This window comes from Corvus kubaryi, unplaced genomic scaffold (assembly GCF_017639235.1).
Source record: "Corvus kubaryi isolate FWS band 111438036 unplaced genomic scaffold, C.kubaryi_AGA036_p1.0 split3-131, whole genome shotgun sequence".
Taxonomy (NCBI): Eukaryota; Metazoa; Chordata; class Aves; order Passeriformes; family Corvidae; genus Corvus; species Corvus kubaryi.
Window position 1 is genome coordinate 2,824,101 of NW_024582083.1, and position 23,469 is coordinate 2,847,569.

At 34.9% G+C, this 23,469-nt stretch overlaps 1 protein-coding gene across 1 annotated transcript in view; it reads left to right on the forward strand.

Annotated features, from left to right (window-relative positions):
- GALNTL6 (polypeptide N-acetylgalactosaminyltransferase like 6) overlaps positions 1-23,469 on the forward strand; it is a 446,456-nt gene that overhangs the window by 94,174 nt on the left and 328,813 nt on the right. The gene's annotated exons all lie outside the window — the stretch shown is intronic.

Sequence of the window (23,469 nt, forward strand, 5' to 3'; positions counted from 1 at the left end):
CCTTGCGTGATGGTGATGAGATGGTGAAATGACGATCTTTTTACTGAGATAGGCTGTGACACCTGCTTCAGTTAGCTGTGGATGACTCATTTGTTTTTGTGTTTGGGTTTTTTTGTTTGGTTGGTTGGTTGGTTTGGTTTGGTCTGTTTTTTTTAATCAACTTTGAAAATGAAAGAAGGACTATTGCTGATAAATTGTTTAGATAGACATTCAGAAAGGCTTATTGGAAGCTCATATCTTTCTAGCAATATTCTCATGAATATAGGATTTGGTAAGAAAAAAGCAGAGACTATTTATTTATTTATTCCTACTGTGTTATGAGATGCAATAATTGCTTGTCTCAACCCAAAGTTTAAACCCAGATCTTACGTTGAAAGAAGGTGAAGCAGTTACTCTACTTTTTGCGCTGCTGGTGGTAATAGGAATTATGCTGTCAACAAACTAAGGACAGATAGCAGTACTTAGGTGTGAAAACAAGCTGTCATTTCTCTAGGTCTTTATTTAGTGCATAATCACAGAAGGTCTGTTGTAAGGAGATTACAGAACTCTGTAAATGAAGCTAGAGAACATGCGAAAAGAATTGCCATCTCTACACCAACTGTTAAAGGAAGTTTAAGGTAGCTTGTCTTGCATAATTTTCAAAAAATGAAATGAACATAAGAAAGTCATGAGAAAGATTATTCAGTCAGTTGGCAGAAGATTTGCTGGAAAAAATGATTAGACTACTAATTCACCTGCAGGATAATTTTGTAAACAACATCCTATGAAAGTGGTTGATCTACCTCACCAATTTTTTAAAAATAAACTGCCTCAGGAAGCAGTCGTGAGTAATGCAAAATGGTGTAGCAAAACTGTAAATTATTTTTTTTTAATACAGAGATTACTAGAGCTGTCGTACCAAAGTGCACTGCATGGAATTGACTCATGGTGGTAATTAACAAATGTAGCAACTAAGTGTGTGGCCATCAGTCATCCTAAAGAATTAAAGAAAAATCAATTAACAATTTAATTAAAAGTCATTTGATGACCTCAGTTATTCTGTTTAAGTAAGATCATAAATTCACTTCCCAGTTTAGAATTTAGACCAATTATTTAATTAAAATGCCAATGAAATATTGACCTGGTTAAACCTTTATTCTAGGTGTTTTAAATATAGATTATCAAATTATCTTAACGGCTGCTTATCCCATGGGAGATGAGCAGTAGTGTGCCTTTTATTTTATAAAATAGTTTTACTGCTGGTGAATTATTATTCTATAATACAGACAACAGAAGGTTGCTCAGGCTATTTTTGTCTGTTACGCAAATTTTTAGCTGTTATGTGATGGCTAGTTTTCTTTTCCTCACCTACAGTCCATGTGCGTTTTCTTTCCCTTTCTTCTGATGAGAAGGCACACTGAAAGTGAATTTAATATTTTTTGGCATTTCTTTTCAAAATGTCTTTGCTGCTGTGGGTTGTCCTTTCCTTATTTACAAGAGGAATTTCTTGATTCAGTTCTGTCTCTTGTCTGCGGGAATTTCTGTTTTCCTAGATTCAGGTTTTGAATCGGCAAGATGGTGTTAGCACTCAGTTTAGTCATCTAGGTTGTTTTTTAAAGGCAAATAAATTAATTTTAAATGGAATATTTTACCATTTAAAAATATAAATTAGTCAGCTAGTGTGTTTTTTTTGATTGGTTTTTAACTTAATTTTTTTAAAAAACTTCTGTGGAGCTCTAGACTTTCCTATTGCACTTCCATCTGCCCATATTTCTACTAGTAGAGGTTAAAAAATATTTAATGTAAAAAGAAGCATTAAAACTTAATAATATTTAAATGCTTTCATATCTTGAGCAAAGAAAATGGAGAAGAAAAATACAGTCTATAAAACAAAACAGTATGTTAGCAGTCCTGTTTTGCCACTGGAATACTTAAAATAGTGGGGGATCTAATATGAAAGAAATAATTACCACCTTCCCTGCCTCTGCATTCTGCCCTGGCCACAGAAGCATCTGCAGTAATGAACATGTATTTCCCCATTTCTAAAGTACAGGTTCTTGATTACAGAAGGTTATCAGCATTATCACCAGTTGTCATGGATGGAAAGAGAGGAACTTGATGTAATTAATTTCCTAGGTGTCACTTGGTGCTGGGACAAGCACAAACCTGTCAAGCAGAAATGGGGCATCCAAGCTAACAGCAGCCAGTTAACAGTTAGCAGTGGGTCTTTGACGCTGTAAAATGTACTGTGAAACTTGGAGTGATCTTCATGCATCTCTCTTGAGTAAATGTCAGTTAATCTTCCTTTGTATGCATATGTTGAGATATTTCTAACAGGCCCTGCTCATCAATATACATGGAGGGGGAGAAGTAGAACTTGGGCTCATGATCATCTACATTTTAAGTGTCCCTTTTTGCCAGCGAAAGCAGTGTGAAGGTTCTGGTTTTGGTAGTGGTCATCATTAGGATGTTGGAGGACATGGACTCAGTGTAACGCTTGCTAAATTACTTGGAAAAATCCCTGAATCAATAATACAAATAGACCATCGAGGTCAGTGCTCCATCTTCCCTTGTGCCTCAAAGGTGATGGAAGTATGCAGTCCTACTGCACAGCTCCTGTGTGGACAGGCACTCTGTCCCTGCCCATCGTTCCACACGTAGCATGTTTTAAGTGGAAAGAAGGCAGTTACCACAATGTCAGTTTTACCACTCCCTTTGCTGACACAAGTACCAAATTTTTTTTGAGACTTATATTGCGAAACAAGCTTGAGCTATTTTTACAAAGCTCTAAAGGCACCAACTGATACCTGTGAGGGCTTACACTAGAAAATTAGTAATTTGAACAGTGTTTGGGTTTTTTCCTTATATGGAAGTTATTCATTAAACTGACCTTTGAGTTTAGACTGTTAAAAATGGGGAAGATGCATAATGTCGTATCTTACTCACTGACCTACTGAAGGTCACATTAAATATTTTCTGTGAGCAAATAGAAACATTACTGAATGAGTGTCCTGGTCTTTGAGGACTAGGAGCCTCAATCCTTCAATCCATGAAAGCAAAGTTAACATTCATATCTCTCCTTTTGTACATTGCATTTGTATACAAAGTCCAACAGGTTATCAGAATATACAGCCAGAGAGCTAATGGGTTTTTTTCTTTTAACCAAAGTCAATAGGAGTGTAAAATTTTGTGAGAGTTGAATTATAAACAGTATATATGGACATACACAGTGCACTCAGTAGTTGTGCTACAGAGTATATAAGATACCTATGCCATGGTGCATTTACTACTTCAGATAAGTTGCTATTACATCATGATGTCCTAACTAAATCTTGCCCACAGTATATGTAGTTTTAATGTACAAAAATATACTTGAAATGTGGTTAAATTGGTTATCATGTGCTTTGGAGCATTTTGCGTCCTCTTGTCTGTCAGTATGTCTTATGGATGTGCTCGCACCTTTGAACACCTTTAAACATCTTGTTTCTTTTAAGCAATCATAGTCAGCTGTTACTTGTCCATTTTTATTTCACTTGTAGACCTTTATATTGCACCTTGTCATTATGTGCTGCTTTACAATTTATTTTATAACACTCAACTATAAGACAAGGTCTGTATCTTTCAGTTTTTTGCACTAATCCAAAATGATGTACTGCCTGATTTAATAGACCAGGTCATGAGCCAGACTTGGTTCTGCTAGCTGGAGTTTATTTTTGCTGCTATAAAATGTGCATTTATTCCCTTCCTTTTTTTTTTCTGCCTCTAAATGTGCTGATTTTGTGATTTGTCCTTTTCATTTTGACTGAAATGTTAGGTTTAAAGCTAATCTTACTATAAGAATACAAACTCAGTTTTTCTTTTATGATTTTTTAACTTTAATTCTATTCTGCTCTTGGATGATTGAAATGTGATTTTTTTTCTCTTTTTTTTTCTCTGTCTAGACCCTGTTGCTCTAAGTCGTTTTAACAAGTGTCTGGTTAAAGTTGACTAAAGATACAGTGTTGTATGTGATTTTTATGGGGGTGCTTTGATGGTTGTTTCTACTCTTTGCTCAGTTGTTAAGTATATTTTACTTGGTTCTGTTAGTTTCATGTTGACTCTTGCAAACTGAGTTCTCACAGACGTTGGAAATTGCATTAGGTTCTTCTAGCTGAGGCGTCTGTAGCACTAAAGACTGCAACCCACCAGTTCTGCTGACCAGCAATGGTTCTGAACTAGTTTCTCTGTCATCTAGACCAGTAACAGTACTGGGAGCAAAACATAGCAATACTTTATCATTGGAAGAACACAAATTCCTTGTTGCTGCATGTCATTTGCCCTAAGTTAAATAGACAAAGGTCTATTTATGCAAATTATCGTAAGACATAAGTCCGTAAGTACCTGGTACTGCAGCATATTGACTACCAGGAAGTGGAGTCCTGCCTCTGCCCCATTTCCTGATTCACCCCCTCCTATTCTGAGGCTGTTTGTGTATTATACTGCTCAAAATGTAATGAAAACTTTCCCCCAAAAAATTAGCTTTCCCAAATGCAGTTGTAAATCCTTTTATCTCTAAATTACTTAAATTTGGGGATTTTTTGGTGTTTGTAGCTTTGTTGTACTGAGCATCTTTTCCTCAGTTTCCTCAGGTTGTGAAAACAGTGTGTTCTCTTCTAAACCATGTCCAAACATAGAGTTTAAAACTTTTGGGTTTCCATGGATCACAGTTTTTTAGGTCTTTTTTTTTTGGTTTTTCGGGTTTTTTTTTAAAAATATGTCAAGAAATTATAAATATATTTAGCAAAGTTAGTTTTAGGCAGTTTTTTCATAAAATTGGGTGATTCTAGGAGTCAGAGACTAACAGAGAACCTCTAGTACATTCCTTGGAGATAAGAATTGTTATTATTTTAGTAATTTTCTATGCCATTTCCTTACTTATGAACCTTTCCATCACTCCTGATGGAGTCTGCATGTATCTTATTTTGAACAGCTTTTGTTCTGTTTTATGCTTAATCTTAGCTATTTATGTGTATTCATACATTTCTTCATCATCTCACAATATAAAAGAAGGGGATTTATTTGTTACATGATCTTCTACATTTCTTTATATTCCTTTTACCACTGCTTTAAACTTTAATTTTGTAAAGTATTTTAGTGTATGCTCTCTGTGAAAGATGTAATATTTTATTAAATTTTATTTTTCTCTTTAAGTTTGTGAAGACATCCTGTTAAGTGTAGTAAATTGTTTTAATGTATGGCCATGACTATTAAAAATAATAGGGGAATATAAACCACCAGGAACATATATTTATAGTGAAAAGTTTGGTGATAATTTTCATACTGCATGATGAATGTTTCAGGATGTAAGTGATAGTGATTTCTAAGTGATAAATCTCTCAGGTTTTACAAAGGCTAAGAGCAAAACTTTTGCATCAAAAGCTGTCATTCTCTTCTGGTACAGCTATTTGTTAAGGCAGCCTGGAAAATAAGTCTTTCTTTATAATGACATCTGAAGTTTCACAGCATGATTATTTTTATCAGTATTTCATTCTCTGAACAGACCTATGCTAAAGGTAGTTTATCTAGCTTCAGCCTTACATGGAGATCATTAGTGTGGCAAAAAACTGACAACGTGGAAAAATTATCTGAGCTGTGGATTGTATTTCCACCACATATTGAGAGAGGGGTGACAAAAGCTTTGCCTTCCCACTGCAGTTTTCCTTGAAGTGCATGTGAATTTTATTAATCTGACGGTTCATTATATACTTTTTACATCATCCTTCCTATAAGATAATACATATGAAAATTTGGACGTATTTAAAGTATGTATGCTATAAGTAGAACTTTTCTAGATGAAGTTTTGACCTTGAAAAATTCTAGAACCAGTAGGGCTTTGTTACACAAAGGCCACTGCTCTTGCCATTAGTCATAGCAGACTGTGCCTACGGCTATTGTTGCCTTTTCCAAGTGAATTATTAAAGATATAGGAACATGAGGAGTATTTATTGCAGATGATTTTATCAAGCCAAAAGGGCAGGAGTCATTTGTATGGCAAAAGGGATGTTTTTCCTGTCTGCATTTACAGTAGGCCTCCAACTTAGTGCTTTTAGAACATATCAGCTTAAAATCAATCTACTATTAAAGGAGGATTTGATAAACCAATTACTGAATATTAGTGTCTTCATTCACAAAAGTATCTTCAGCATCCTTTATTCCAATCCATGTCATCTGAAATCTCCTTGCATATTTAAGCAGTTCTCTCTTCTATTCCTCTGTATTTTTGGAAGCATACAGGATGGCATCACAAACTCCTATGGGCTATTTGTTAGATAAAGAAACAAATACTTGGCTGCCTTTTTATCTTAATTAAATCATCATTGATGGAATGATGTATTGATTTATAGCTCACAGACATGCCAGGATCTTGAGGTTTTAAGTTCAAATGCTAAAAATACTTTTTAAAAACAAAATGAAAATTGAATAGCGATATTACTTCCCCAAAACCCTCATTGTTCTCTTTCTGCTGGGTTTAATTAGTTGAACCAAAGCCAGAAGAAAAGAAAAAAGTATAATCAGCAGTCATAAGAAATACGTCATTTGTGTGGCAGATAAATACAGGTAGTGAAGAACTGCTGAGATAGTCAAACTGTAGCCCCTTAATGATGCCTGCCCCAGTCGCTGAACAGGTGGATAGGATTTTCCTGGAGAAGGTGTTCATGAGAATGCTGGATGCTGTACTATGGTGCACCAATTAGGAATTTCCAGTAAATTTGCAGAATTCCGTTAACTGGAAATTTCTAATTGGTGCATACAATGTCTATTGCCATTCAGAATGGAGCATTGTAATTTGAGACTGACTGACAGGAGTTCCTGTGAAACAACTGCTTGTTTTATGTATGTCTGAAGAGACTTATTTGCTTATTCATCCTCAGGTGTTGCTTATTCAGTCTCAGTTCAGAATTAGACTTGAGTAAAAGTACATCATGGGGCAGAGGGAAGACAGGTTCCGTCAGAAAGTCCCAGAACAGGATGGTACCACAGCAGTGAATTGATTCCTACAGGTAAGACTGGAGAAACTTTGAAAGCCATCACCACTCAAAGTGTTTCTCTTTCTTTGAGCTTGAAGAGTCAAGAGGTAAATGAGTGCAAGTGCTAACTACATCGTTCTGTTGTGCACCTCTTGAACGTGTTCAGATGGCCTATGGATGACACTTTCATCTTTATATGTGCATAAAAACATAAATATAGATACTTATATGTTACATTATTTCTATCCTTCCATTTTAGTTGATTGAATGCCATCAGTTCCACAATTTTGTGGAATGCTGTTTTTGTTAGTCAGTCCTTGTTATCAGTCTAGGGATGCAAATGTTCCCCAAAGCATATTTATAATGCACTTTTTGTCAATGTCAAACCAGTAGGGTTTTAAACTTACCATATATGCTAAACAATTAATTGCATAGCTACTCACAGATTATGTGTATACAAGGATGCACCAATGATGTGACCTGACAGAGAAAGATTCTACCAGGGTGTACTCTTGTAGCATGGCAAATTAAGTTTTGAGAATTTTTGTGCCACAGTTACCAGCTTTATTCAGCCATCTGAAATTCAGTGCTTGGGTCTATAAGAGGATTGCAAGTGAGAAGGTGTGTCACGTCTTTGAAATGAACTTTGAAAAAATAGTATTAGAATATTCTTAGTACTTACCAGTACAGTGGCTGCTAAGGCATAGATACTCTTTGCTTTCTTTGTGTCAGAGTAGAACTTGGGTTTGAAAAGTTTGTTGTGTGCAGTGTCTCACATAATTTCAGTTCCCTTTTTTAAGGTGTCTTTACTCTCAGTGTTTGGCTAACTTAGGAAGGTTTTTTTATGTTGTCAGTATGAAATCAAAGCTTATTTCTCTGGAATATTGCTACTAATGTAAAACATGCTTTCAAGAAAAGCATGTGTTTTTTTCTCACTGGAACAAGTGAAAAACTTGTTCTTATTTTCAAGGTGATAATTTATACATAAGGTGCTGTAAACAGATACTTATTTTGCATATAATAACTTGTGGATTTTCTTTTAATCTGAAAACCCAATTAAATGTTGGCCAGATAAGCTGCTAAACCCTCTTATGGATAAACATGATTTAAATTATTCCATACCTTCCTCTGAGAAGAAGAATGAAGAAAACAAATTTATTTGTACCTAGAAAGAGGACTGAAATGAAACATTACAATACAGACTTGAAAGGAGATTATAATGATTTTATACATCTGTAATATTTTAAACTGGATTTTTTCAATTGTTCAATATTTTCGCTTTTACGGTTTTTACAGGCTTTCAGTGAATCCTTTTACTAAATGAGGACAATACACAGTGTTGGATGAAAAATGAGAATGCTGTTTTTCTGACGGTAAAAAATAAAGGAGCATTAGAGAACTTTTGTTTCTCTCACAGTATTACTTTATGAGCTCCTCTTTCAAAGGAGTCTAAACACACTAAATTTGAGAGCTTGCAACAGTGTGTAGTCTATTCCAGAGCTTTATTAGATTTTTTTCTCCTGGTCTAACTGTGCCTCTTGCAGCAGTTTAAGATTGTTTCTTCTTGACCTGTTCATCAGATATGTTTCTGCTTTACATGTTTTAAAATTGCTCTCAAATTGCAGCTCAGCTTTTATTTGTATATGAGGGCATTAGTGTGGGTATGAGAATAAATTAATGATGACATTATCCAAAACAACGAACAGTAGCACAAAGATGGTGACAATGATTAGAGATGGTATTTTGAAGCCTGCTCTTGGGCCCTTGGTGGGATGGTCTGAGGTCCCTTGGAAGAATTCCTGTTTTCCAGGGTGCTTCCAGGCATGCTTGAAGTCCAGGGAATAATGTCAGTCTTATTTAGTATTTCAGGTTTCAGCAAGTAAATTTAGACTACACAAGCTGCCTGCATGGGCATGACCAGCAGGGCACTGTCAAGCAGTTTGCTGCTGCTTTCAGGGCCAGGCACATGCATTTCATACTTCTAAATGTGAATTTGACAGGGATTTAAAGTGTATTCAATGTGTGAGTGACGAAGCAGACAACCAGATTGTTAGCAAATTGCTTGTGAGTATATAGATCAGATAATGGTATTACAGGTCCTGTTATTGTATTTACTCCTAATATATATTAGTTGATCTGTTTAGGCATATAAACCAGGCAGACTCAATTAATATCTTTTTTATATTATTAAAACTGGGGGGAAGGTCTAGTATTTCTGAAATACTTTGCAGGTTGAGGCCAGCAAGTATGTTCTGTGATGAGAATTTTGCTCATCCAAAATGGGAGAACCAAAATATAGATAAAGGTGAGTCTGAACTATAAAGTAAAAAAGTCCCCTCCTCTTCTTGTATCCTGTGGTGGATTTTGATTGTAAAAAAACAGTAGATTTTTTACAGAACTAATTTAATGACTAAGTGTCATGGTTAGAAGATATGAAAAAGAGCTGCACTAGAATGCTCTCTCAGCAGAGAATTCCATTATAAATAAAAATATGCACTTGGCTTAGGTAAGTATATATATCAATATTAACAGGCGTTTAAAATTTTGACTTTAATATGTTTCATAAATTTCTTTCCGCCAAAGATGGAAGTCTGTAAGCCACTAGTAATGCTTTTGAAGCAAAGTAATACAGAAAATATAGTATAGTACTCCCAGAAGATGAAGGTGTGAATTTTCCCATACATCATCTTAATGGCAACATTTTCTACAAAATGACATGGGGCACTCCTTTCATATTTCATGACTTTTATTTGCCCAGCTTCAAAATGCCAAATGTGCCAGTGAACAGCACTTTAATATTCATGGATTTCTGGGATGGCTTTGACAGTTGTCAGCTAGAAAAATGGCTTAATTAGAAGGAGTATGACTTGTGGTTTCTGCTTCATACTCAGCCACATACACAAACATGCAACATATAAGTCCACGTTTGTCTTCTACAGAAAAGATAATTCACAGATGGGAGTGTTCTTGTCCTATCACACTTGACTATGTTGATTGAAAATGCATTTTCATTTATTACAATTGCTGGAATAATACCTTTGAGGATAATATATTCTAATCCAGGGGGAAAAAAGTCCTGATTAGCACTGAAACTGATGATTTAAAATTGTAAATATGAGTAAAACAGTATTATCATTAATTTATGTTATCAAAGAGGCAAATAGAAAGCTAAAATAAAGGCAGATATTTTCCAGACAGCTGAGTAATTTGTGCAAGAAACAGATTTTTGAAGAGATTAAAGAAGAAGCCAGAGTGTTTGGAAACAACAAAAGTTCTGAAAAACAACAAAAGGTGGGGGATGATGTTCATAGTGTGTTGTTAACAGCAGGAAAGCATAACAGGAAGCTAAAAAAAAGCTTCAGAAATTAATTGGACTAGTATGTAAGAAAAATCAAATGTAGTGGCACAACATGTTGTTCTTAGAGGAGGAAACAGAGTGGACCTAAGACTTATCCTAGTGGATGAAGGCCTGAGCAGTTTGGAGTTTTTATAACTTTACACACACTCTCAAGAATAAGAAAAAGACTGTCAGTATGAAAACTTGGAAAGTATATATAATATCAACTCCTTCTAGTTTGTCAAGTGCTCACTAAAAGCGAGGTGTGAACATGTGTGTTAAAGAAAATGCGTTGTTTGGATTGCCCCAGAAGTGCTTGATATAAATTAAGTATGAAAATGTAGGAAGCTAAGAATCTAAGCATCTTTAAGGAAAACATTAAGTGATCAGATAAAGTCAGAAATAGTGTATTTTGTAAACGACAGTATAAAAAACAGGCAGGAAGTTCTTTTTTAATTCTGGCACAAAATTCTAAGAAGGATCCTGAGTTTCATGGGTGTGTAAGTAGAATGACAAGACTTTAGAGTCTCTCATATAACTTTATTTAAAGGTATACAGCCAGATGGGAAAGTGTACCGTCTCTCATTAATATAACTTAACTCTCTTTCAATGAAGCAGAAATTTCCATGTTTGAATTCTATATGGATTCTTTTGCCCTTGGAACTCTGGTTCTATCAAAACTTAATGCAAACTGAAAAACCTGTTTTTTTTTTTAAGGTAGATCTTAGTTTAGTTTTAATTAACAGGTTAGATTCAAACATGAACAGGATTTGGATATTTATTACTAGAATTTCATGAGTTCCACTGTCCAGCTCAAACCAACAGCTAACTACTTTAAACTGTTGCAATTAATGAAATTTTTTCTCTGTATCTGAACCACAAGTTAGAGGAATTTTTTTCAGTTTAGGTCTCAACAAGAATCAAGATCCCAAGGCAGTGCAGATTTTATGATCCAAATTGCACTGAAAATAATGAGATGTATACAATTTAAAGTTGTTCTTGGCCCAGGCTGTGATTCTATTTCACCAGTGCCTCTAACAGTGTGCTGTACAGAGGTGGTTTTTTTCTGTCTGCATTTTATTCCGTGCTTGAGTTCGTCTGCATACCACTCGTGGATTCCCACTTAAGAAATTCTGTGAAATCATGTGTATAAACTGCAGATGCTGTACACTGCAGGCAAATTGCAAAATGGGACATCCTTATCAGTTCTTGACCAAAAATATTTTCTCCACTAAATTCACAATGAAATTTCTATAGTCAAAAATGCACCATTGTAATTTTTCACTAGTAGTAGTAGTAGTATATCTGAAGGTAATATGAATTTAGATTTGTTATATAGTGAATTTTTCATGATTTCTTGTTCTTTACTGCTGTGTAAGTATTTTTATTTGATGTTAGATCCTGATCAGTGGAGATACGCATGCTCATGACTAAGTGCTTTGCTACAGTGAGAGCTATGTAGAGCTAACTTCATCCAAGACCTGTTTCTGAAAAATAAATAACATCTCCAAATCCCTCTGTAGTCAGGGAAGCACTTAAAAATTTATTTAAAATACCCAGCTTTCTTAGCAGTCAATGGAAAGGTACAGCATCTGAATTAAGTCTTGAATTCTGAACACAAGGTTTAGGCTTGATATGACAGAGAATCAATCATGAACTTCCTCTTCAGTTGCAAAATCTGCAAAACAAAAATCTGATTTTTTGATTATATCAGCAGTGAAATCTGTGGCAGTAGACATTAATCTGTACAGTAATTTAGGCTTGTCTGGGTTACTCTATAGTAATTTATTTCCCTTTTATTTACTTTAGGAATCTAATACATGTTTTGGTAGCTTCTAGAAATGTTTTGGCTTTTTATTATGCTTATTCCGTGTAAAAAATGTCTTTTTGAAGAAAGTAATTTGATTTGTAGCACCTGTTTTACCATTAGAGAACTTGTACTTGAATGCATGCATTGTTGTCAGTGCTACAGATAATAAAATCTTGAGAGAGAGGGACAGCAGGGGATTAATTACTTTTATTAAGAAATGAGCATGAAGTTTGATAAGTAATGATGAAGGTAGCCATGAAGTGTTACTATACTGACTTACTGTTTCCATTCATCAGTAATTATTGGCTTTTTCTGGACTTAAATACTGATCTTCTATATACTTTTGTTCATGTGTATATAAATTCAAATGAACTTCCATTAACTTCAAAAGAGTTCTCATAAAATTATATATTCATAAGCTTTGTAGAAGTGGCATTTCAGATTATTAATATTCTAGATAGAAACCAGGGAATTAATTCCACCTGGCATTAGCTGAAATAAAACCATAGATTTCCGTGATACTGAAGTGATTTGTGTCACCTGATTTTTTTTTCCTTAGAAGTTTTTAGATTTGGTGATTATAAAAATTTGGATTCAGTCAGTCAGTATTAGCAATATTCAAGGTCAGTTTTGCCACACGCAGAGATGGAAAGTCAAGGAGATGACACAGATACTGAAGTGACTGTGTTTATCTCGGCATCCCAAGTATGCAAGTACCCTGCCTTTTTCATGTAACACAGCATTACGTTTCATAAGTAATATTTTCTGTTCCAGAGTAATTTTTTTTTTTAATATTGCAATTCTGTAGTTGCTGTTGTCTGATGTGAGATAATCAAGACATTTTTCAGTGCTGTGGGACTTTTAAGTAAGGAATACTAATTGGGCTCTTTCATCATCTGTATGAGGAATAGGTCACTAGAGAATATAACATTCTCAGGTGACATGCCATTATACAACAGGGACATCTCTGAAAAATTTTTTGACATGGCAGTATTTCCAAACCTGATTTGTGCATAGCTGTAGTCAAATCTATTGTATTCCAGCACAGCTAGTAAATCTGCCATCAGTCTGTCAGTCACATCAGTAAAATTCCCTTTTTTCAGGTGTCAGTCCGTAAATCTTTCATTGTATTTATTGATTGAGCCACAGATTATTTCACCTTTGACCTTCAGAACAGCAAGAATTTGTTTTTTCATCAAAAAGAATGTTAGAATTAAATTACAATAACATATGATGAAAAAATCTGCATCCTGTTTACATATACTAGCCTTGATGTAATTTATGTTATTTGTTTCTCTTGTGAATAAAATTAGCAAACTGTGGGAATTTTTCATGAATTTACAAGTGATTTTGTTGCAACAAGTGTTATATTTCAGTGGAAACTCTTGAAGCTTAAACTATAATCTAGCATGTTCCATTTAGAGCATGTAGTAGTATATTTTCAGAAAACAGCACAAAAATGAGTGGAGGAAAGATGGAACTTGCTGCTGTATTGTGATGTATGCCCTAAAAACTCATGAAAGTGAAAAATGCACTGGACTTTTGCTCATTTTTAATTGCTAATTTTAGTGTAACTAGAATCAGTTACAATAACCATGAATTAAAGGGGGAAAAAAGGCTGCACCAGTTAGCTGTGAATCAAAAATATCAAAAAGCTGTACTTTGAGAGCAGTTGGTCAGAGCAGTGACATTTTCAGTAATGTACATTGCCCATATGGCTCTATAATTTTCTGTCAAGCTTCTGTCTGTCTTTACTGCATCATAGACTTGGTCAAGTTTGATATTATAGGATTTTGACCAGATCTTAAATTTTAGCTTATTTTACAGTGAAGTAGAACTCATGGAAGGAGCGGATTTGATTTTTTCAATGAAAGGCTTAATTTGTGTATAGCTATTTTTGGGTTGTTGTGTTGTTTTATACAAGACTATATTATGTTATTAATGTTAGTTAAGAAAAAGACAATGAAACACATAGGAAACATGAAATTTTAGGAACATATACCACAGGCAGGTCCTTTTCCATATTATTTGTCCATCTTACTAAGAATCTTCCATATTATTAAGAAAAAAACATTTGTTTGAATGTATTAATTTGAATATTAGCAAGCAATAATAGATAATGAGTCATGCTATTGAATGGAGCACTAACATTACAGTGAGACGAGTCGTCAGGTACAGTCTTCACCAGGGGCGGTTTTTGACCTTTTGTATAATGATGAGTTTGTTAAAACTGGATGGATGTGAGAATGCAGATTACAAAGGGAAAATTGCAGTTTGTGTGTGTTCGTTTTCTGTTCCTTGGCAGCATCAGGAAGGGTTCTTGGAAAGTATCTAAAGTGTTAGTAGGTCTGAAGTCCATGAAGATGAGAAGATGGACTTTAGGAAGTGGGGTGAAGATGTAAATCCAAGCCAATACCTTTTATTTGACAATGTGCTGAGACACTCAATAAAATTGCACAAAAAATAATGTGGTTTCAGTTTATGATGTTTGAGAAGGTTGTGCTGAACACTCAGCAGAGAACTTTGAATTCCAAATTTGGAGTTTAAATAATAATATTGGTCGTATATACTTTGCCTATGCGGTGTTTTCCTCACATCTGAAATACATGTCTATCCTTCTTTAGAAAGATGTGGTACAGTTTATATGTGCTGTGACTCAATAAAGTACTTTACCATTTCAATTATTTATTGAGGTCCTCAGTCTTGATGGACTCCTCAAAGTCACATCTCTTGGCTCTTGTTTCACCTGGTCTGCAGTCCTTGTCTCCACTTCAGCCATCTCTGGTCCCCATTGCACCACTCTCTGATGTCCTCCATCCCCTCAGAGCCTCCCCTTTGATTATTCATTGCTTTTCAATGCCCATTAATTGCTTTGGTTCTCTGGCACAGTCATCCAAAGCAGTCTGCCAGCATCTCCCTCTTTTCTAACTTTAGTTCCCCAAAAGTTGCATTGGCCTTTCCTAGCTCTTTCAGATCTTCCTGAAACTGTTGGGACATCCCTATTACTGCAGATGTATCATCCCTATTGCAAGGACACTCTCTGTCACCTTCATGCAGAGAAGTTTTTATGTGGCTGTCACCAAATTAAATTCATAGTAATTGGCAAGTAGAAAATAGAAAAAAAATCCAGTAAGAGATCTTACGGCATCTCTGCTTTCTTGCCTTACCTGCATGACTATTTTTTAATTAGTGCAGTATGAAAAGTTTCTAGTATATTCTGACTTAGTTTATTTCTTTCAGGTTGTATCCCAACATTGTAGCTAGTTTAACAGTAAATCTCTAGAAAAGCCCACTACCTATCTATGTACTTACCTGTTTGTATCTCTGTATTTTCAGTTAGTTCATCTAGACTGTTCATGATTATTAAGTGGCCGTACTTGTTGGCAGGGCAAAAGTTAAGCATATAAGTAATAAACAAGGAGATATGCAAGAAATAAGGTAGGAGTAGAGGTATAATTTAGAAATTTATCATAAAGCCCAGATCCTGTCGTTATGCTGAAGAATTAAATGGAAAGGTCAATAATATTCTCTTTGCCTCATCACATATGCCATTAAATGTCAGGACTTTACTAATGTGCATATTAAACTCATCTCCTATATTTTTGGTCTCTCAGTCTTTGTCAGGGGCTGTTGTTTTCCCAAAGTGGCAGAAGACAGTCCATTGTTTTAAGGGTTCCAATAGAAAGTGTATTTGGGGAGTTTTGGAGTGGAAGATGAGTCACAGGTTTTGTGTGATTGTAAAACCCTTGCTAGGGACAGTGTTTCACAACATCATTGCACTGAGCTTAAGCATGGCAGGGGTGCCTGCTGTCCTCCTCTGCTACTCACTGTCTTGTTTAATTGACTGACCCACCAGCTGCTGTTCCTCAGTTGCTGTGTTCCCTGAAGCTCTCTATTGATTTTCTGGTAAGGAAAAGTTCTCTGAGACAGCTGCACTTGAATCTAGCTTGGTCTTTCAGGTTTTGGACTTTGCTTTTGATTAATTTGAATTTGTCTGTTTAAACAAGACATGTCTGTGGTCTTCTCTCGCAATGGATATATATATAGATATATATATATATATATAAATATATTAAACAGTTATGGTGGCTTAAAACATTCATTAAAATTAAAATTGAGATAGAGTATACATTTATTATATAAACAAAAGGAAGGTGCATACCACTGGGTAAATAAAAAATGTGTCAAAAAGATGTATTAGTGGAATTTTATTTAGCTTTTTTTATTACTCCATAACCTGGAAAAGAAATTCAAAATCTCTAAAGGAAAGCAACTGTTGAATGAATTGTTTAATGAATTACATAAAAAACCCTATATGTTGTTTTCATAAGAATAAATTGATCGATTTTTTGCTCATTTGTAGATTGTAGCCTGATGCTTTTATAACCAAAAATGAAATTATATTTTTCATTAATTTGTAAATTCCTTGGTAAAGGAAGTTCTTAACATTAATAGTATATTTTCAGGAAATAAAAACATTTTGAACAGTTGGATTTAATTTTATTAGTTAAGTGGTTCACCTCTCTTCATCTACATGGAATGGAAAAGTGCATGGCTGGCTTTGGCTCTGAAAGTATCTCCATTCACAGGTGTCTAGCGCCTCTAGATCGAGAAGGCATTCAGGGTTAGACGCGTCCAGTTTGCGTGTGTGAAAGACTTTGTTCCTTATCAGTCCACACGTCAATTTTTCCCAAATTGCTAAAGATTTGGAAAAGTCCAAATCTGTAGAAAACGTTCCTCTGCCATCTCATGAACACTTTATTCTAGTCAGGGCTGGAACACATGATTTCTCAAACCAGCATTGCAAGTTATCTCCTGGTGCGAAATCAGTTGTGTATCTAGGCCTTTAGATCAATAGAGTGTCTCAGCAGGGCAGTAGAGTTACTGATAGAGGGCAACCCAGATTAAATTAAATCAGGACACGTTCAGTTAGGTTTAGTAGAGACATTTGGAGAGAACATAGCATGGAAAAGAGCAGGAGAATTGTGACAGCATATTACTGCTGACAGCTGATATGCACGTTGAGTGTCTTTTAGATCTGCCTACAGAAATATTATTTATTGGTGCCTGGGCTGAGTTTTTCGTGTGTGTATGGGGTGCAGTAGTAGTATAATTGCATATAAAAGCAAACAGTAATCTAACATTAGTAGAGTAGCTGTATGTAAAACACTTGGTTGTTTCAAAGACACAAGTCTAGGAAGCCTGTCAAACAGTTCGGCCTTTCTCAAGCATAAAGCTCTGAGGAACAGGACAGAATTACTTTATCTGAAACTCTAAAACTACATATAATATTTCAAAATAAATGAACAGAACAGAATGCAGCAACTGAAGTATTTGTTTGAATAGAGGGATGGAGTCTAGCCAAGAGTTTTTTCTTAAAAAGAGAGCTTATGACAAAATTGTCCCATTGGCACTGGGAGTGATTCTAGAGAGAAGAATTCCTTGTCTCTCAGTTGTGCACTGTCTGCTACAAATTCTGTTTTGATTTTAGAAACTCACACGTCATACTAATTTAAAATGTAGTAGATTAGATGGAGAAAGAAACCGAATACTAACAGATGATGATTATCCTTTTTTCAGTTTGTTTGTTTGTTTTATTTTGTGTTATGTTTGTGGGTTTTTTTGTACTTCAAAGCTTGTAAACTAAGCCACTATATTATGTTATCATGTGTTTAAAGCCTGTTTAGTCATCAGTGGTGGGTGCTGTGGGATATTCAGTGGATATAAATACCAGCTTACTGACAGATTGAAATTTGGGTTTTGGGCTCCCGGCCTCATCTGAGTTCCAGTCTCAGGAGTACTTTCAACTTCAGTCTCCCTGGCAGTGTTTTCCCTTTTACTCCTTGACACCCTTACTGCTTCGTGGTCTGTCTGGTAAAGCAGTCTTGCCCTCAGTGGCAAGCTGCCACAGGCAAATTAGACATGGCCTTGGGTAAATGATGCTCAAATAAATTCTGTTACAGAGTTCTACATCGAGTAATTGCAACCCCATCTGTTTTTCCCAATAGCATATTTCTGAATTTGTTGACGGTAAAAATCAAAATCCAAAAGAATTAGGATGATACAAAATAATCTTTCATCCTGTTTGCTGCTGCAAGGAAAAGCTCTGATCCTGCCCTCCAGCTGCTGCACAGCACACTGCTATCAGCTGGAAATGGAGGTATGATCTGTATTTTACATATTAGCATCATATATGTGATAGACAATCCTTGGTATGTTGCTAAGATTCTCCTGAGGCTCTTGTTTCCCTGCTAGGTTTATCAGCCCTTGTTTTTTAGCCAACTTCTTGGAAAACAATTAATGCCCAGCAGCAATAAGCTACATCTGTAAACTCTGCTGACAGTAAGAGCAGGAAGCTTGGACTTCAGCTTTTCATTTCAGAAATTTTATTCTGCAAATAATAATGCACAAAGTTGCTTCTTTTTTGCAGAGTGATTTTAAAGCTACTCCTCAAGAGATTCGAAATGCAGGTTAAACATTTGTAAGATTGTTCGTTATCTACAGAATTTTTGATTGGAGACTCCCTGGCCTGCACCACATGTGAAAATATTGAAAACTTAGCTAGATATTTTTGAATTACTAGCTCCACAGAGAAAAAAGCCCTGATGTCTGAAGTGTACACTGCTCACAGCTAGAAAGCAATTCAGTGTGATAAGTGTAAGTGTGAAATGAATATGAAAAGATTAATGAAAATAATGGGAAAGTTTAGGAGCAGCATTGGGTTTAAATTTGTTCTGGGTAAAAAATATGTAATTATAAGTACTATAATCTTTTTTTGCTATAATTACATTCTAAAAATTAGAAGATAATTAGTGCTAAGGAGCATTCCCTTTTATCCATTTCTTGCTACATGCTTTTTACAACATTCTGAAGTCATTACATGCAGTGAAATACTGCATTTAAAATGTGTAATCCAGAGTATTCGAACCTCTGTGTTTTTCATGAGCTGAAAACAAGAAAGGACATTTTTCCTGCTTGTAAAGCCAAAAGGAAGGGTCTTGCATTACATGTTTTCTCCTGAACATTGCTTTTTTTGGGGTGGTCTGTACATAGAGTTCTTTAGTGGGTCCAATGTAAGGAATTGTTCAAGTTCTGAAATGTAGCCAGGTCCTCTGTGAATCCTGCTCACCAATGTATGTAGCTATATCCAGTGTACATACCTATAAGGTACCATCTCTGTTACCAGCAGGAGAAAAGATCATTCAGAGTTAAATCCTGATTGAATTTGAGCACTGAAATCTCCTTATCCTTTTTCCTTTCTCTGAATTGGAGCAGCATTTGCTCTGTTTTCCAATTTTGTAAATTAAAATTATCAATCACAACTGAATTTTCTTCTGAAGAGTTATAGTCAGAAATAGAAAATTCAGACTCAGATACCTAGGAGTGCTTCATGTTTCACTGCTAGTGATGTCACTGGAAACTCATTTTGGCAATGTTCCAGACGTGGTGTTATGACATTAAATATTTTAAATACTAGAAGGTTGAAATGAATTTAGCAATACTTAAAATTATACAGTCGTGTTATTCAGTATATTACTTTGAATTAGGTTATATAGTATTAATATAGTATTAATATAGTGTAATTAGTTCAAAGGAGTTGCTAACTATGATTTCTCTTAGTAGAAGAGAAAAAGTAAGCAGATTGGTTAAAGCTTCAAGAGGAAAAATATGTGTGCTTCTTGCTGATCAGAAAAAAAGCACATGTTAGAAGAATATGATGTTTCGAATTCAGAAAGTACTATGCTTTGTTCACTTGCTACATTGCATGAAAGCTTAGAAATTTACGTATCTATACACTTTTTTTTTTTTGAGTTTTAACAGAACTGGAATTTATGCTTTGCTCTGTTACTTTTTCCTGGATATGTCTGGAAGCTGAGCTTGACCATAAGATTTAGAAGTCTGAAAAGAAGGAGAATGATTTATCTCTCAACCCCAACTTCAAGTCTTTCTGACAGTTAGATGTAATACTTTACACCTCACTAAGTGATTGTCGAGTGGAGGCACTGACATCTGAGACTACAAAGACTAAAATATTCATGCATATTAAAAATACAGAATGTAAGGAATAGTGCTCTCAACTCACATTCACTGCTAGGAGTTAAGGCGAATATATTAATCATATCTTTGATATCTCTCTGTACCTTCATTCACTTGCCCAAAACCAATGATACAACATGCAGCTTTAGAGCAAGTTTTCATCTTCATTTTGAATGCTGATCATGTTGGGAAAAGAAGGCAGAAAATCTCAATTTAAAATTTCTAGTATTCATCCAAGTCTCTTTAAAAATGATCTTTTAAAAGAAGGAGAAAGAAATTGATTTTGTGTTCTTTATTGTTTTAAAGTAATTATTACAATCATTTTTCTCTCTTAGTTTTGGCAAATTAGAAAATTTCACACAACATCATGATTAGATGGAGCCATTTAGCATTGGCATATCTGCTCCTCAAAAGAAGTCATATATACGGGAATTGTATCAATCTGAAGAAGGCTTCTTTCAAAAATAGCTGTTGCACAGGGGAAAAGCTATTCTTTCTGTTCTGTTTTCTTATTTCTGCACACCTTTAGTGTATTTTTGGAAATAAAGAACCAATATTTGTTCCATATCTTTCTTTACTTTTAAACAGGCAGTGGGGCAAGTAAGGCAATGTACAGTACAAACTGTACCAGAGCTATAATTTCTGCTAACTATTGTTCTACTGCCCCAATAGAAATCTTCTTTTCTGAATATTCCTCTAAAGTGGTAATACTTTCAGTTCTGTAAGCTCTTATAGTGCTTTTGGAATGCTTTACAATTTAGTATGCTTGTGGGAAGCTTCCATATGCTTCTGTGCGAAGGAGCTGGAGTAAAGTGGGAAAGAAGGAAAGACATTTTTCTGTCCTCACTTTGGAATCTATGGTTTTAGCTTAATGAGAGAACAAACAAAGCCTGGGATCCACAAAGACAAAAAGCATTCATCTGAAATGGTATTTCAAGTATAAAGAAAATATAAATCAAATTTTTGTTTATTTCAGAAAGTTTTATTTCTTTGCCATATCTGTGATTGAATAGAGAGGCAAATAATTACTTTTTGATTTGTAGGATCAGCAATTTTGCTTTTTATAAAACTGTTACTTTTTTTCATGTCTGGTTTGTGAATCCAGTTATCTCCTGGGTTTGTGCAAATGTCAGGTTTCAGAATGAATTATACGTGAATGGCTTAGATATACCAAAGAAATGCATTAATTCAGCTATATTGAATATTTCTCTTGTATTTCAAGTCAGTCACTGCCCAGTCAGTTGTTTAATCAATTTTTTTACCTTTTAACCACAGATAATAAGGTATCATTTTTGGTCATAGTATATGCAGTTTAAACAGTTATAAAAGGGAAACAGAGGAGGGTAAATTTATTTAGTTTGGAAAAGTGTATTTTCGAGATTGTGCTGGTTTCATCTGGGGTAATTATCTTCTTAGTAGCTAGTGTGGGACTATGTTCTGGATTTGTGCTGGAAGCAGTGTTGAAAATTCAGGGATGTTTTAGTTATTGCTGAGCAGGGCTTACACAGAGCCAAGGCCTTTCCTGGTCCTCACCCACCCACCAGTGAGGAGACTGGGGCTGCACAAGGAGTTGGGAGGGGACGCCGCTGGGACAGCTGATCCCAACTGACCAAAGTGAGAGTCCATACCATATGGCATATCCTGCATTTTTCAGTTGGTAGTGACCAGTCTTTCATTTATATCATGTGTCTGTCTTGGGTTTTATTTATCTCTTTTTTTCCCCTGCTATTTTCCTTTTCATTTGGTTTTATTATTATCATCATCATCATCATTTACTATCATCACATGTACTATTACTGTTTTCATTCTTTCAGCTGTTAAACCATTCTTATTGCAATGCATGAGTTTTCTCCCTTTTACCCTTTGATTCTCTCCCTCATCCCACTGAGGGGAGCAGTGAATGAGCTCAGTTGCCAGCTGGATTTACACCATGACACAGTTACACACATAACTGGCTCCCAACAAATGTAAGGAGACATTAATTTTTATTTGTTTTGTGCAGAACAGAAAGATGCTGAGCTTGACAGCATGATAAATTCCTTGGTGCCCTTCCCTTTCTTTGATGAATCCTTGAAAACTGGTACCTAGATTTAGTGTTGTTGACATCAAGTTAGACTAATAATTAAAAAACAAAACAAAACAAATAAAACCTTTATGCAAGTAATTTACTATAATTCTGAAAATTGAGACAACACTTACATTCAACTGAAATATCCATGACTAAATAGGAAACATTCTATTTTGGTTAGAAAACTAGGAAAATACATTAATATATTACTCAGTGCAGTAGAAAAAAAAAATCAATACATATAAATGAATTACAAAATGAATAACACTCTATAAAGAAAAAGAGCCATGCCACAATTATACTCTGACACAAATTTTTTAAAAAAGTGATAAATTAACTCCACATTTTTGAATAGAACCTTGTGGTAAGCATAGAAATCTAGAAATGTCTCTCTGTTGACTTTATTCCAAATACAAGAGAAAACAATACCATTTTCACCTGGAACATCATCTTTTACTTCACAGCACATTTTTTTTCTATACCAAGTGTCCTTGGTATTTTCTTGCTCTTGTTTTAGTTTTCAAGGAATCATAGATGAATGATTATCACAGTTAGGGTTGGGGACTTTTTTTTAATTGTTTGCTGTTGTTTTGCATTGAATTTCTGTCCTAATAAGTAGGAAGATTTTCAAAATATTAAGCAGTTTCTGATATTTTGTGACTAGCAGAGGAGCTCTGAGAGATGAACAGGAATAGCAACAAAGCCTAGATTAAAATCATGAGATTGGTGAAACTATATAAATGGGACTTTTAAAAAGCAGATTCTGATGTTACCACTTGACATTGCAAACACAATTTTAAAATACTATTTTACAACTTCTGATATTTAAGGACCATAAAAATACTTATTTTAGTATACATGATTTTTGCCAGATAATTCTGTAGTGCTCTTTATTATATATCAAATTGACTTTCCCAAAGAAGTTTTAATTGTGGCTTGAAAAGTTTCTGTTGAAAAGTTAAATCAGTACTTGAGAAATAAAAGAAATTACTACTAATATTATCTGTGCAATTTCTAGTTGTGCTTCTAAGATGTTTTCAGGGGTAATTATAGTCTCTCAGCCAGTTACATTGTGAGCAGTGCTGTCTCTTACAGAAATGGGCTAAAATTCTAGAGCCCGGGTGTGATGTAAACCTTTAGTTTCATGTTCGTGTTCATATAAAAGTGATTATCTTTCTATCATCTGACTTAGTGTTATAGAACATGTTTGGACTGTGAAAGTAATTTAAAA